We start from the raw sequence: 17,182 nt of genomic DNA on the forward strand, positions 1-17,182 counted from the left end.
TTTTGCCCAACACTGATTTTACTTCCTTCAGAGAATAGCCTTTGAGCATTTTACTGGGGAAATAATGCTGGCTGTTCGTCCTTTGCATTTGACTTTATGGGATGGGGAGTAAGATAAGAGTCCTGACTACTCTAATTGCTGTGTATGTCATTCATTAATTACTTTACTGTAAATATAACTATGTTCATGCTCAATTATCCTGTGTCATAGGGGTGCTTGTAATCTGGCTATGTATTTTAATATAATTGCTTTGAACCCTCTGAGCTCCATGGCTTATTTATGACTAGGTTCTGTTGACTTTATTATTTATGTACTTGTTTATTTACTTATTTATTTTGGTTCATTTTATATTAATCCTCCCTCAGCCTTCTAAGTAGTTAGATATTTTTTACTTTACCTCTGTTAGTTATCTCTTTTTCCTCTTAGGGAACGTGTACTCTCTTTTTTCCCAAAACACCTAGCATCAATTCCCTCCTTTTTATTTTTATCTTAGATTTTTTTTAAACAATTCTGGCAGACTGCCTCTACTTAGAAGTTACCTTAATGACCCAATTTCAGCAATCCTTACAATTTAAATACTTTGGGCTTCATGGAAGACTTAATTAAGTAAAAGAAAATTATGATGAAAATATAACCCAGAGGACACCAGAAGAAATGAGGAAATGGGTTTTAGACTCATCTACAGATCGTTCATCAACAAGTGATCCTTACTAGGATCCTCAAGATACAGAGACTCAAAATACCTTGAATTACAAAATAAAGCACGTCTACTAAATAATAATAGCAACAAAGGAAAACTGCTGACTCTATTTTTGCTAAACGTCCTGCTCTTCTTTATTTCACATACGCACAGTGTGACACTTTTTGAAGCCTAACACCTTCTGACTGAGCCCCTTAGTTATTTTTCTCGTACTCTCCTTTTCTGGTTCCTTTGTCACATGTCCTTTGGTCCCTGGATGTTCCAGTGCTAATTCTCTTTATTACTTTTCTTTATTTTAGTCCAATTCTGAAATTTCTCTCAGCATCTGCTTCCCTCCTCCAGTAAAAGTGCCCCATTGGAACTCCTGATGGCTGTTCCCTTGTATTCCTGTCTTAAGAATCTTCCTCTCCTTCATCTGGGTACTGTCTGCTCACTCAGAGGTCAGAAACTCCATGACTGAGCAAGAGTGTAAAGATCCAGATTCAAGGCACAATATCTGTTAATTCTCAACAATTAGTTCTAACCGTTAGCTGATGGAACAAAATGAACAACAGCATTAGGATTCTGAATAGGATCATGTACTTGGCCCATGCAAAAGGATGTAATTTGGTGTACAAAATGTCGAGCACAAAAGTGGATGTAGAACAGAAGACGCTGAACAAGTTGTGCGATTTAATTAGCAATATAAATAGACAGAGGAGTGGCAGCAGTACAGCATCACTTATATGTGGCGATGAGAATTTCAGGCTACGCTGTCTGTGGCTGCCTCGCCAAGAACTATTTGTTAACATGGCTGTACTGGTGTCGGACAACCAAAGGGCTCCTCTCAGCTGTCCATTTCTCTAATGAAGGAAGAGAAGAAGAACACGCTCTAGATTTCTGTATTGACTTTTCACGAACTACTGCAACCCTCCAGGTGCCAACCTATAAATACTTTTGAAAACAGGATTGAGAGTCTCTTTCATATTTGTTCTTTTAATCTGTTCATACCAATATCATCCAAATAAATAGAGCAAAACTTCGGTAACAAAGCATGCTTTTGACTGTAACAGTCTAAAATTTAACTTTATTATGTACCTTTATATAGTTTTGTATGGAAAGTTGGAGAGGATTGCCATGACTGATCAATATCTTGTCTCTCTGAAATGTTTGATTTATACAGATACTTTCCATAACAATTATATGATTTTTTAAAATTAAACTGCCTTTCTTTGCCAAATGATAGCCACCTTTTTTAGCCCATCTTATAATTTGTCTCTAAAATGCCTGTCTTCATAATATGCCGATCGTTAGAGTAATGCATATTTGATGAAAACAGGTAATAAATAGCATTTCAAAGTCTGTTTCTAGGCACTGATTGATGTACGTATTGTTTTGTCTGCTGTGTTTAATGGCCACATCTTACTTTTTCTAGTTTTTAGCAGCACCCGCTGAGGAGTAAATGAGAGCTGACCTGTTTTGAAATCCTCTTCCAGAAATAAAATTCTCATCCTGTTACTTTTGTGGCTGGGGAGGGAATTTGGCACACATATTGTCATTCATTTGCAAATGCAGAGTCACCACTTGACAGCCTGTTCACTCTGAGGAGGACACAGTCTATCAAATAAGATCAAGGGTACTTTTTACAGACTCACAAACATCCTCTTTATGTACATACATAAAAGGAAGTGGTAAGAATAGAATTTCTCTCACTGGGAAAAGTCCCCTAAGTAAAAATACCCAGTTCTTTGAGATTATTGATCATAAAGGAGAAGTGCTCTAGCAAAAGAGCCACTAAGCGACTTGGGTTGGATTGATACGTAACACGTATAGGGCTTGGTACTATTGAGAAACTCTCTTGTGCACCCTTTTGGGAAAAACCAGTTCAGACAAATCCTTAATGAGAACTTTACCCATTCTTACATCACTTTCAGAGAGCCACTTGGCTGTTTGCCCAGGGATATTAAACCCCTGGGAAAGGATAAAGCTTTGCTTGGGTCTCAGTCTGCCCGTGCTATTGTAGCACATGGAGCCCTACGTGAAGCCCCGGCAGCACGACCCCGCTCATGCTTGGGCTCAGACCCCACCGGGTCCCAGCAGCAGGTCAGTGTGACCACCAGTACGATTATATGTCAGCAAAGTGGAAAACATATCAGTCCTATCAATCGTCTGACCCAATTTTCAACTTTTTCTTTCTAGCACCAACTATTCACTTTTTCCGTATAGGAATAGTCTGTGAGTTCAAGTGTTGTACAGTTGTCGGGTTCACTTGTTTCTTCCTTTCCTGCTGATTTACTTTTTCCTTTTTTTTTTTTTGGAAATTTGGTATATGTCAAATAGGGGAGCATCAAGATTTATGTTCAGGAAAGAAGAATAAAAAGGATAGAAGAGAGAGAAAGAGAGTCAAAGCTCGTGGAAATAGATAACAAGAACGATATATAAATTAAATCTGAGAAATGGTCACCTATATACTGGATTTAAATAGATCATCTCAACATTGCTTCAAATTCTAAAGTATCTGAAAGCTGCCAAAACTCTTCTACTGTAGTTGGCTGCCAACAATGAGATAGGCAGGTAAACTTTTTTATTTTATTTTTTCTTTTTGGAAACATGTCCAGTTTCTTAATTCTTATTTAATCCCTGTATTAGATAAAGAATGTATTATACTTTGGTGAGCAAGATATTGGATATTATTATTCTGGAATCCCAACACGAAATTTTTTCAAAACATGAGTTAATAATGTCCTTTGGTCACTCTTTAGCCATGTACTATTCTCTTCTTTAGCTACTTTTGCTTCTTTGGCCTACAAGCCACTAGAGATATTATAGATTCCAAGGACACTTGTCTTTTCAGCCATCCTAATGTAATGGTTTGAAACAGTCAAATTCACTCTTCGTTTGTTGGTTTTCATTTATTTGCTAACCTTTCTCAACCACAGTCAATTTCCATTATTCAACTAATCCCTCAACCAATCAGATAAAAAATTACATGTTTACTATTAATACATGTCCAATACTAGGTGATGTAATGAATTTCAGAAAAGTCTAACATTGTTCTGGTTTTTAATGGGCACATTACCATATTTGACTCTAATCTGGCCACAGAGTTGATTCTCTGCAAATCCTGAGTGTTAAACTGGAAATTCACAACCATAAGACCTATTCACATTCCTAAAGTATGCACTATGAGGATTAAGAAATATGCCCATTAGCATATAATTTACATTTACTGGTCATCAATGTGTACTTATAAATGACAGTAAAGATGCAGATGGGGCATTTGTTAAAATGGATAATTGTTTTAGCTTAAATAATGTGAAGTTTAAGAAATTGTTAATTCAGTTACCCCAGAAGAGAAGATAGAGATTTTGGAAAAGTTGGACATCTTTTTTTGTTGTTATAAATTAAAAAAAAAATGTTTTTAATACCTTAAAGCCCGAATCACTGAGGTTTAAGGTTTAACATTAGTTATCTCCAGGGCATTGGATGCACCATTTTGACTGAAATGAATTTGGTGAAACAACCTAATTCAGTGTGCTAAATAATTCTTTCAATTGTATAAGATTCCTTATAATTTATTACTCCTCTATTATTGTTAAGTTAGAACTACCACGTAGAAAACAATAATTATACCTGCTTACATGTATAACATATATATATACATATATCTATACATACATATATATATAACATATATACATACATATATAAAATATAATTTTATATGACAGATCTCATGGGGTCGTCCATAGAAGTTGTCCCATAGAATTATACAATAAAATTAAAGCACAAAATAAATAGTTGGTCATGCTGTCAATCTCAAACACTAATTTGAGCAGATGCTTCCTTTCTATCCTAAGAAGGCTATTTTTTTTAATTGTTACACTTTAAGCTTTATTGTTATTTCCACTGAGATCTTGAGAGAAGTATTGCTTTTCATTACCTTTCGTCTTTAGATCTTGGCACTTGACCTACCTTGAGTGAATTATGAAATTTGAGTATGAAATGTGAACATTTAGGTATATACACTTATATGAAAATTGTCATCTTTCTGGTCAGAAAGTACATCTCTCAGGACTGTGATACTACATACAATTATTAAACAAGCTGGGGTAAGCCATGTAGAGGAAGAACTGAATACCATCCAACTCGTAATCATCGTCTGGGATAGTACTGTCTTAAGTGGTAAAAAAATTACTGGCAATGTTTTCTAGAGCCATTAGGAGCTTGTTGCACCCTGGAGTGCTGTGAGCCATAAAAGCAGAGTGGAGATAAACATACCCTGGGGTGTCATAAGCTGTGAAGCACAGATGCGTTCACCCATATTATGATAACCATTGCTTAGAGAAATCCTGTTTTTAGTAAGAGAAGACAAAGAAGGAAAAATGCATTTTCCTATTCAATAAAGATCTAGTAATTTAATCTCTCATTTTTAAAGTATGTGGGGCAACTGGACTGGGAGTTTTTACATAGATATATCTTTCCCTTTAGAAGCTCCTTTCAAAATTGCAAACGTTCCTCTTAAAGTGAAGTTTTAAGACCCGACTGTACATTACATTCAATGCCTGATTAAAGGAAACCAAACTTCAGCATTAGAGCTTTAAATAGTTATCTGGTTGATAACTATAACCAGACTTCAGTTACTTTCCACGTATAAAAGAAAAATAACAGAGTTCCAGTATATTTTTCTCAATATGGACTTGTTGCAACCTAAGATTTTAAAAACAAAAATGAAACACAGAGATCCTGTGGGCGTTTGCCTTTCAATGCAGTGTGTTATTCATATGAACAGTATGAATCTATTTGATTCTTGTTATTTTAAATAAACAGACCTGCTACTATTACAAGCAAAAAATAAGGTGGGTCAAAATAAGGGAGGCTTGGATGATAGTGGTTCTTAATTCTTATCATTTCTTGAATGTTCTGGCATTGGAGTAGGTTTCTTCGGATAGCACCTGTTGGGATTTTTTTCCCCTTCCTTTCTCCTCTTTTCCCTTTGGGTTCTACTTCCTGAGCAATGTGATATTTGTACAGATGACAGTAACCTTAGCAGATCTGGCCTTGGATTTTTGTTGAGGGAAATAGATGTTACTAGATTCAACTTAAAAGGATGTATAGAAGACCTGGGAAGAAGGGGAGAGCAATGTAATAACTACAGTGTAAGGGGGGAGAAGGTCTCTAAATACCTAGAAAGTCCATATTTTTCTCCCTAATGTACTTAGGCACAAGTATGTCATCTGAGACTAACATAGCAATGTTCAATGGCCAGAAAATTCTAGAGCAGGATGTTTAAACCATGACCCATGAATCCCCCTGAAACTATATTAAATTTTGTTGTTTTTTCTATCGTGTTGCTGTTTACTCATTATTCTAGAATTTGTTCTGTGGGTTTGTCGTAAAGAGTCTGTGACCCCAAAGTGGTTAAGAACCAGAACAACTCTAGGACAGGAGGTTTGTGTTGTTTTCTAGGAAAGCACTGTAGAAATTGAAGATAAGCATTCAGGGTAGATCAGAGAAGAGGATTTGATTGATATTTGAATGATTCATTCTATGGGTCAAGGGTGTGTTGCAGTCCTGACCCTCATTTGGCCAAATTCAGAGTAGCCAGAGTACAGACAGGTATGTGATTATGTTGTGGAAGAACACTTTCAGTTTCTTTTGGATATTTCAAATGAAAACAAAGGTGATATTCACATAGCTCTCCCAAAAACACTTCTAAAAGTTGTTGGCATTGTCAGTATGCTGCTACTTTAATCAGAGAAAAAGTGAGCCAATTTCATGAGGTAGTCATGGTGAAAACATCAAGTTTTATGGTTTGTCACAGATTAATAAGCAAATAATATTAAGGCTGTGCAAACTCTTTTTCAATAACTTGAGCGATTATCAAAGATTACACGGGGCATGTTTAGCAAAAGAACAAAAACTAATAAATAGGAACATCAATCTGTGAGCTGTGCCTCATTAATTCTTTACACACCAGTAAAACTGAAGTAAAGCAAAAAATATTCATTGTATAACAACCGGGATTGTGGGTACAGAAGTGGGTAAAATACTATTTTTCATTAATAATTTAGGAGAATAAATGAAATTGCTATTTCAGTAAAGTGAATTGGCATTGCCTGGACTTGGCACTTAAAATACTGTCGTGCTGTGAACAATTGACCTTACCCAGAGAGAGTTCTGGCTGCTGAGAGGTGACCTCGAGGTTCCTGGAATGTCCTGCATGGTAGGAGTATCTTTGTTTGCCTGGAGGCTTTGGTCACTGGACAGACAAACAATGATTTATGATGGGGGCTTTGGGCCACACCATATCAGTTCCTTTGGAGTTCAGGTATTTAGTCAGGAGCCTAAAGGTATTAGCCTGAACTCTGGGAAGGCTGGAGACCAGTGGTCATCCACTCAGGCAGTATGTGATCAAGACCCTCTGGATACCGAAGGCTGGGGTGTGCTTCCTTGGTTGGCAGTATCCAAGTGTGTTGTCACACATCATAGCCGGGAGGAAGTAATGTTGTCCATGACCCCACAGGAAGAGGACAACTGGAAGTTCTGTATGTGTACCCCTCCAGGACTCTGCCTTGGCTGATTTTAACTAGTATCTTTTCCCTGTAATAAACTGTAACTAAGAGTATTACAGATTTCAGTGACTTTTATGAGTTATTCCAGTGAATTACTAAACTTGAAGATGGTTTTTAGCAATCTCCAAACTTGGAATTAGTGTCAGAGTGAAGGCAGTCTTGTGGGGAGTATTTCCTTTGACCTTGCAGTTTGGCTAACTCTGGGTAACTGCCTAAAACCAAATATATAACACTGAAACAACTAGAAAAACAAGATAAAATCAAATACATAACACACTCTCGTATGTGCATACACACACAAGATAAAAATAATAAAATGTGTGTACTAATGTGTATGTGCATGTTAACATGTAGATATTTTGTACACATGCCATTCTTTGCTTGCCCCAAATCATTTTCCCATTTTTCTGATAAAAAATTCCTTTCCCTAATGGTTATCCATTCTGTCCCCACCCATCTCCCACCTCAGAGTAGACACATGACCCAGTCTTGGTTAATCTAAATCTTCCTTGGGGTCCTCTCTCCCATAATACAATTATTGTTTTGCAAACTAGACCAATCAAATTCTTCCCTGAGATTTGTCTGTAGGAGGTATTACAGAAAAAAATCTCTTTTTATCTAGAGTTCATTTGGCTGTTTGTTTCTTCTCCCTCTTGCTGGCCCTGCCACAGCCCTGTGATGGGATAGCTGACTCCTTCACCCACGTCCCTCCATCAGGAAATGTTCTCTCGTCTTGAACACCATGGGGCACACCAGTGGGGCCTGGGCCTGGTGGATGGAGTGTGGGGTCTCGCAGCAAGGCAGTCAGGGTGCAGTTGGAGCCTGCAGGGTGGGCTGTGTGGGTATGTGGGGGGGAGTAAGTGTTGGTCCTGATGGAGGGGCAGGGAAAGGATGGGCTGGGATTTGCTGAGCATTAGGTTTAGAGATGGCTCAGAGAATTGGCAGAATCAGGCTCAAAGCTCTGTTGCTGCGACCAATCTTGTGGGATCTCAGGAATTCTGTGAGGCCTGGCAGAGGAGGCATGGGATGAGAAACACCTGGGAGCCTCAGGTGCCAGAGACCCCCTCATCCCAGACTTGTCAGTAAGGAGTCTTACTCATGTCACCTATCAAGCAAACCCCAGTCCTTGTGGGCATCTTGCCCCACCCCTTCACCTCAGAGTCAGAATGTGGTAGTACCTTGTCCCAGTGGCCCAGCCAGGTGTGGGGGTGTGGGCTCTGGCCCAAAGGCTATGCCAGGGTAGGACTTCCCAAGGCCAGAATAGGGAGTGAACTGCAATTGCAGTTTGTAGAGAACAGGATATATATTTGGAATTGCCGGTAGCCATGTAGGCATCTCTGCTACAACGTAAAGAGGTGCTTCTTTTAAGAATGAAGTCCCCATAGAGGAAAGAAATGCCAAGAAATGAATGACATGATTTGATTTATTGGGTCCTGTACTCATTTTGTTTCCTAAATATATAAGCCTATATTTTCTTTCTGTTTTTTACCAGAGTAGGTTGAGTTTTTCTTTTTTCCTATCACAGACTCATACTGGACACTTACTCTGCCTTACAATTTAATGTTACAGTGTTAATATGTAATGTTAGTTTCTGCTGTATAACGATGTGAATCAGCTATATGTATACATATATCCCTATATTCCCCTCCCTCTTGCGTCTCCCTCCCACCCCTTTAGGTGGTCACAAAGCACCGAGCTGATCTCCCCATGCGAGGTAGCTGCTTCCCACTACCTGTCTATTTTACATTTGGTAGTGTATATATGTCAATGCTACTCTCTCGCTTCGTCCCAGCTTCCCTTTCCCCTCCTGAGTCCTTAAGTCCGTTCTATATGTCTGCGTCTTTATTCCTGTCCTGCCCCTACGTTTATGAGAACCATTTTTTTTTTTAAGATTCCATATACATGTGTTAGCATACGGTATTTGTTTTTCTCTTTCTGACTTATTTTGCTCTGTATGACAGGCTCTAGGTCCATCCACCTCACTACAAATAACTCAATTTCGTTTCTTTTTATAACGGAGTAATATTTCATTGTATATATATGCCACATCTTCTTTGTCCGTTCATCTGTTGATGGACACTTATGTTGCTTCTGTGTCCTGGCTATTGTAAATAGTGCTGCAGTGAATAATGTGGTACATTAATCTTTTTGAATTACGGTTTTCTCAGGGTATATGCCCAGTAGTGAGATTGCTGAGTCATATGGTAGCTCTATTTGTAGTTTATTAAGGAACCTCCATACTGTTCTCCATAGTGGCTGTATCAATTTATATTCCCACCAACAGTGCAAGAGGGTTTCCTTTTCTCCACATCCTCTCCAGCAGTTATTGTTTGTAGATTTTTTGATGATGGCCATTCTGACCAGTGTAAGGTGATACCTCATTGTAGTTTTGATTCACATTTCTCTAATGATTAGTGATGTTGAGCATCCTTTCATGTGTTTGTTGGCAATCTGTATATCTTCTTTGGAGAGATGTCTATTCAGGTCGTCTGCCCATTTTTGGATTGGGTTGTTTGTTTTTTTGCTATTGAGCTCCATGACCTGCTTGAATAGTTTGGAGATTAATCCTTTGTCATTTGCTTCGCTTGCAAATATTTACTCCCACTATGAGGGTTGTCTTTTCATCTTGTTTATGGTTTCCTTTTCTGTGCAAAAGCTTTTAAGTTTCATTAAGTCCCATTTGTTTATTTTTGTTTTTACTTCCATTTCTCTAGGAGGTGGGTCAAAAAGGATCTTGCTATGATTTATGTCATGGAGTGTTCTGCCTATGTTTTCCTCTAAGAGTTTGATGGTGTCTGGCCTTACATTTAGGTCTTTAATCCATTTTGAGTTTATTTCTGTGTATGGTGTTAGGAAGTGTTCTAACTTCATTCTTTTACATATAGCTGTCCTGTTTTCCCAGCACCACTTATTGAAGAGGCTGTCTTTTCTCCATTGTATATTCTTGCCCCCTTTATCAGAGGTAAGGTGACCATATTTGTGTGGCTTTATCTCTGAGCTTTCTATCCTGTTCCATTGATCTGCATTACTGTTTTTGTGCTAGTACCATACTGTCTTGATTACTGTGGCTTTGTAGTACAGTCTGAAGTGAGGGGGCCTGATTCCTCCAGCTCCGTTTTCCTTTCTCAAGATTGCTTTGGCTATTTGGGGTCTTTTGTGTTTCCATACAAATTGTGAAATTTTTTGTTCTAGTTATGTGAAAAATGTCATTGGTAGTTTGATAGGGGTTGCATTGAATCTGTAGATTGCTTTGGGTAGTATAGTCATCTTCACAATGTTGAGTCTTCCAATCCAAGAACATGATATATCTCTCCATCTGTTTGTATCATCTTTAATTTCTTTCATCAGTGTCTTATAGTTTTCTGCATTTAGGTCTTTTGTCTTCTTAGGTAGGTTTATTCCTAGGTATTTTATTCTTTTTGTTGCAGTGGTAAATGGGAGGGTTTCCTTAATTTCTCTTTCAGATTTTTCATCATTAGTGTATAGGAATGCCAGATATTTCTGTGCATTAATTTTGTATCCTGCTACTTTACCAGATTCATTGATTAGCTCCAGCAGTTTTCTGGTAGCATCTTTAGGACTTTCTATGTGTAGTATCATGTCATCTGCAAACAGTGACAGTTTTACTTATTTTCAATTTGGATTCCTTTTATTTCTTTTTCTTCTCTGATTGCTGTGGCTAAAACTTCCAAAACTGTGTTGAATAATAGTGGTGAGATTGGGCAACCTTGTCTTGTTCTTGGTCTTAGTGGAAATGGTTTCAGTTTTTCACCATTGAGGATGATGTTGGCTGTGGTTTTGTCATATATGGCCTTTATTATGTTGAGTTAACTTCTCTCTATGCCTACTTCCTGGAGAGTTGTTATCATAATTGGGTGTTGAATTTTGTTGAAAGCTTTTTCTGAATCTTTTCAGATTATCATATGGTTTTTATCCTTCAATTTATTAATATGGTGTATCACATTGATTTGCATATATTGAAGATCCTTGCATTCCTGGGATAAACCCCACTTGATCATGGTGTATGATCCTTTTAATGTGCTGTTGGATTCTGTTCGCTAGTATTTTGTTGAGGATTTTTGCATCTATGTTCATCAGTGATATTGGCCTGCAGTTTTCTTTTTTTGTGACATCTTTGTCTGGTTTTGGTATCAGGGTAATGCTGGCCTTGTAGAATGAGTTTTGGGAGTGTTCCTCCCTCTGCTATATTTTGTAAGAGTTTGAGAAGGATCTGTGTTAGCTCTTCTCTAAATGTTTGATAGAATTCACCTGTGAAGCCATCTGGTCCTGGGCTTCTGTTTGTTGGGAGATTTTTAATCACAGTTTTCAATTTCAGTGCTTGTGATTGGTCTGTTTATATTTTCTATTTCTTCCTGGTTCAGTTTTGGAAGGTTGTGCTTTTCTAAGAATTTGTCCATTTCTTCCATTTTGTCCATTTTATTGGCATAGAGTTGCTTGTAGTAATCTCTCATGATCCTTTATAATTCTACAGTGTCAGTTGTTACTTCTCTTTTTTCATATCTAATTCTGTTGATTTGAGTCTTCTCCCTTTTTTTCTTGATGAGTCTGGCTAATGGTTTATCAGTTTTGTTTATCTTCTTACAGAACCAGCTTTTAGTTTTATTGATCTTTGCTATTGTTTCCTTCATTTATTTTTCATTTATTTCTGATCCGATCTTTATGATTTCTTTCCTTCTGCTAACTTTTGGGTTTTTTGTTTTTCTCTAATTGCTTTAGGTGTAAGATTAGGTTGTTTATTTGAGATGTTTCTTGTTTCTTGAGGTAAGATTGTATTGCTATACACTTCCTCTTAGAACTGCTTTTGCTGCATCCCATAGGCTTTTGGTCATCATGTTTTCACTATCATTTGTTTCTAGGTATTTTCTGACTTCCTCTTTGATATCTTCAGAGATCTCTTGGTTATTTAGTAGTGTACTGTTTAGCCTCCATGTGTTTGTATTTTTTACAGTTTTTTTCCTGTAATTGATATCTAATATTATAGTGTTGTGGTCGGAAAAGATACTTGATGTGATTTCAATTTTCTTAAATTTACCAAGGCTTGATTTGTGACCTGAGATATGATGTAACCTGGAGAATGTTCCATGAGCGCTTGAGAAGAATGTGTATTTTGTTGTTTTTGGATGGAATGTCCTATAAATATCAATTAGGTCCATCTTGTATAATGTGTCATTTAAAGCTTGTGTTTCCTTATTTATTTTTATTTTGGATGATGTGTCCATTGGTGTAAGTGGGGTTTTAAAGTTCCCTACTATTATTGCATTATTGTCAATTTCCCCTGTTATGGCTGTTAGCATTTGCCTTATATATTGAGGTGCTCCTAATAAATATTTACAATTGTTATATTTTCTTCTTGGATCGATCCCTTGATCATTATGTGGTGTCCTTCTTTGTCTCTTGTAACAAACAGTCTTTATTTTAACGTCTATTTTGTCTGATATGAGAATTACTACTCTAGCTTTCTTTTGATTTCCAATTGCATGGAATATCTTTTTCCATCCCCTCACTTTCAGTCTGTATGTTTCCCTAGGTCTGAAGTGGGTTTCTTGTAGACAGCATATATGTGGGTCTTGTTTTTGTATCCATTCAGCCAGTCTGTGTCTTTTGGTTGGAGCATTTAATCCATTTACATTTAAGGTAATTGTTGATATATATGTTCCTATTACCATTTTCTTAATTGTTTTGGGTTTGTTTTTGTAAATCTTTTCCTGCTCTTGTGTTTTGTGCCTAAAGAAGTTTCTTTAGCATTTGTTGTAAAGCTGGTTTGGTGGTGCTGAATTCTCTTAGCTTTTGCTTGTGTGTAACAGTTTTAATTTCCCCATCGAATCTGATTGAGATCCTTGCTGGGTAGAGTAATCTTGGCTGTATGTTTTTCCCTTTCATCACTTTAAATATGCCCTGCCACTCCCTTCTGGTTTGCAGAGTTTCTGCTGAAAGATTAGCTCTTAACCTTATGGGGATTCCCTTGCATGTTATTTTTCCCTTGCTGCTTTTAATAATTTTTCTTTGTATTTAATTTTTGATCATTTGATTAATATGTGTCTTGACATGTTTCTCCTTGGATTTATCCTGTATGGGACTCTCTGTGCATTGTGGACTTGATTGACTATTTCCTTTCCCATATTAGGGAAGTTTTCAACTATAATCTCTTCAAATGTTTTCTCAGTCCCTTTCTTTTTCTCTTCTTCTTCTGGGACCCCTATAATTCAAATGTTGGTGCGTTTAATGTTTTGCCAGAGGTCTCTGAGACTGTCTTCAATTCTTTTCATTCCTTTTTCTTTATTCTGCTCTGTGGTACTTATTTCCACTATTTTATTTTCCAGGCATATCCGTTCTTCTGCCTCAGTTATTCTGCTACTTATTCCGTCTAGAGAATTTTTAATTTCATTTATTTTGTTGTTCATCACTGTTTGTTTGCTCTTTAGTTCTTCTAGGTCCTTGTTAAACATTTCTTGCATTTTCTCCATTCTATTTCCATGATTTTGGATCATCTTTACTATCATTGCTCTGAATTCTTTTTGTGGTAGACTGCCTATTTCCTCTTCATTTGTTTAATCTGGTGGGTTTTTTACCTTGCTCCTTCATCTGCAGTGGATTTCTCTGTCTTCTCATTTTGCTTAACTTAATGCGTTTGGGGTCTCCTTTTCACTGGCTGCACGTTCATAGTTCCCGTTGTTTTTGGTGTCTGCCCCCAGTGGCTATGGTTGGTTCAGTGTTTTGTGTAGGCTTCCTAGTGGAGGGGCCTGGTGCCTGTGTTCTGGTGAATGAGGCTGGATCTTGTCTTTCTGGTGGGCAGGACTGCATCTGGTGGTGTGTTTTGGGGTGTTTGTGAACTTATTATGATTTTAGGCAGCCTCTCTGCTAATGGGTGGGGTTGTGTTCCTGTCTTGCTAGTTGTTTGGCATGGGGTATGCAGCACTGGAGCCTGGTGATCGTTGAGTTGAGCTGGGTCTTAGCGTTGAGGTGGAGATCTCTGGGAGAGCTCTCATTGATTGATATTAAGAGGTGATGGGAGGTCTCTGGTGGACCAATGTCCTGAACTCGGCTGTCCCTCCTCAGAGGTTCAGGCCTGACACCCAGCTGGAGCACCAATACCCTGTCAGCCACATGGCTGTGGCAGGCACCCGACCCTTGAGAGAGCAGAAACGTTTAAATTCAGAAGAACTGGTTGAAGTGATGCCTCAGTCACTTGCTGGTTGTGGAACCCTGGCATAGCCCAAGTCTCCTTGTTGCTGTTTCTCACCTCCACTCAGCCCCAGGGCTGTTCCAATGTCGTCGGGGCTCCGCCTGTCATTCCGGGTTGGTGCACCTCCTCCCCAGCCCTCAGCTGACCTCTAAGGCTTATTCTTTATGTAGCTTAAGAATTTTGATTAGTTTAATTAGTTTTCAACCTTTTCTGGTTCACCTTCAGTCACATTGTGGGTTAGGCCTAGCTTTTTTACTTTACTTTAGCCTATATCATTGTAGGCAAATAAACTATATATATGTTAAAGAAAATGCTCATTCTACAGAACTGACTCTGTTAAGTATGATTTTTGCAATAAGAAACTTATAGGTTCGTGCACTAGGAACATAATAGTTAATGATACAGCTTTGAAAATGTAGCCTCAGTCTTGGCATCAACTTTAGAGACAAAGAAAAATAGAGACTATGTATTTAAATAGTTGAAAATCCACCATGATAGTCTGAAAATGATTATAAAATTAAAGTAAAATTGAAAAAAAAGTTAATGAATTTAAATTAAATAGAGAACATGAGACAAGAAAATTGTTTTAGTTATTAATACCACTCTAGAAGAGGCTTTGGATAATATAAAAGTTATTTAGATAAGGAGTTGATCAGATTCTGCTGCTTTATAAAGTATCTTTTTGTTTAAAACAAAACAAACTAAAACAAAATAAAAACACATTTGGAAGGTACATTAATTGTTTCAGTACACTAGAGTACCCCCTTGGAATATTAAGGCTGTGGGGTACTGAGTGCCATCCTCATGTTACCACACAGATAAGGCAGTTTATAAAGTCTTAATGGTCATTAGTGGATATCTTACACGCTGGGAGAATATGCCTCCAAATATTTTTTATGAGTGCTGAGCTTCTCTTAAGGATGGACCTATATAAGCTTGATATATTTCTCATTTGAATATTCCACATATCATGCATTTATAGTTCCCTAATGTACCACCTTACTTTTAGGGCAGGATTTATGGATTTCCCAGAGTATGTTAGACCTCAGATCTTTCATTGTAATACTTAAACCTAATATACTGTGATGTAGTAGCAATTCTAATATCTCTTCTTCTTAACTGTGCATAGGATAATGCTAAAGGAAAAAAATAATCTACTACTACTAATTACTAAATAATCTCTAGTATCTATGGATATTTTCCTAACAGCCTTCGAAATTCAATTTACTATGTTTTTTGGGGAACTGATTTTAATGGAACTATGTTAAGGCTAACCTAAATAATCTACAAAACATATATGCTTATTTGTTGTAATTTAAGTTTGAAAATAATTATAATGGGCTTGATGCATTTAGATATTTCATTAAGGCCCTTCTATAATGGGCTTTTAAGATGCTTAGGTATAAGGCAACATAATGCAGACTAATAGGGCACAAAAACATGCATAAGTGATACACTTGTGTAACATTTTTAGGATTATACTCTGGAAAAATATAGTCTATCTTTGAAAATATTGTTATCTTTGCTTCAATATGAGAGTAGATATACTTTGAATAGGCTTTTTATAGTTTGTTCCTTCTAGACATCTCTAAGAATAAATTAATTTATTGCTTAAAAAGGTTATTCATATGTAACAGAAAATATATTTGTCCTTGTTTGAAAGTAAAAAATACGGAAAATCCTACTAAATAAAATTACTTGAAAATTGGATTAAAACTGATTTTCTCAATGGAATACTGATTTTCTTAGGTTCTGTTGAATTTGAGTAGTCTTGGAGAATTTTTAATTCACCTCCAGGAAGATATATTGTCAAATATTTCCACTCTTGTTAATCACGTTTTAAAGGTCTATATATAGAAGCAGAATACAGAGGGGTTTCTTTTTCCTTGCTGCCTCTTCCAACTATTCTGAAATTAACCCCGTTTTCCTACATTTGTGAAGATTAATAGTTGTCCCAGTCCCATGCCAATGTGCTTCCTTTCATATTTGTGAGCTCTGACTCCCCAAACATGTACTGCATAATAAAAGAGGAAAAGTTTACTTGTATAAATGACCACTTTTGGTAAATCTACATCTAAGAAAGAATATTTCTGGCATAAATTTTTCTAAAATAATTCTTCACTGTGTCTTGACCCTAGTGACTTCTCATTGAGAAAGAGTGTTATGGCTGCCTGCAACCATGTAACTAGATGATAATAAATGTTCAGAGGTTCATTTCTTTTTTTATTTGTATAAAGAATCCAGATAGTATTCTTCTTTGAGAGTGAAAAAAATTCAGTTATCTTTGACACATCTCCGATTTTCCTAGAGGAAAGGCTGAAATTTGGTCCTTTCCAACTGCTTATTTTTTTCTTGTAGAGGAAAAATGAGAGATCTGTAATAATTGGCCATCCTGCCTCCTGATAACCTTCCATCTTGGCCGTGGAATATTGGCTTAAGGCACAGAAAGAAACACAAACTAGTGGAGAAGTCTTATTTTTAATTTAATGAATATAGAACAATACCTCAATCAGATGAAATGCACTAGGCTTATTAGAAACTGGTGCCCAGGGAACCAGTAAACTCAAGGATCAAGGCCAATACTTAAGGGTCCAGGTTGTATCTCGTTTCTGATTTTTTTCATGTTTGTCAATCAACCTATTATTTGTTTGTTATTTATTCACTTACTCATCCATCTATCAAATATTTGTAGACCATCACTATTGCTTTCAGTTTAGTGCTAGA

The sequence above is a fragment of the Pseudorca crassidens genome, chromosome 12, assembly GCF_039906515.1.
Source record: "Pseudorca crassidens isolate mPseCra1 chromosome 12, mPseCra1.hap1, whole genome shotgun sequence".
In the NCBI taxonomy this organism is placed as follows: Eukaryota; Metazoa; Chordata; class Mammalia; order Artiodactyla; family Delphinidae; genus Pseudorca; species Pseudorca crassidens.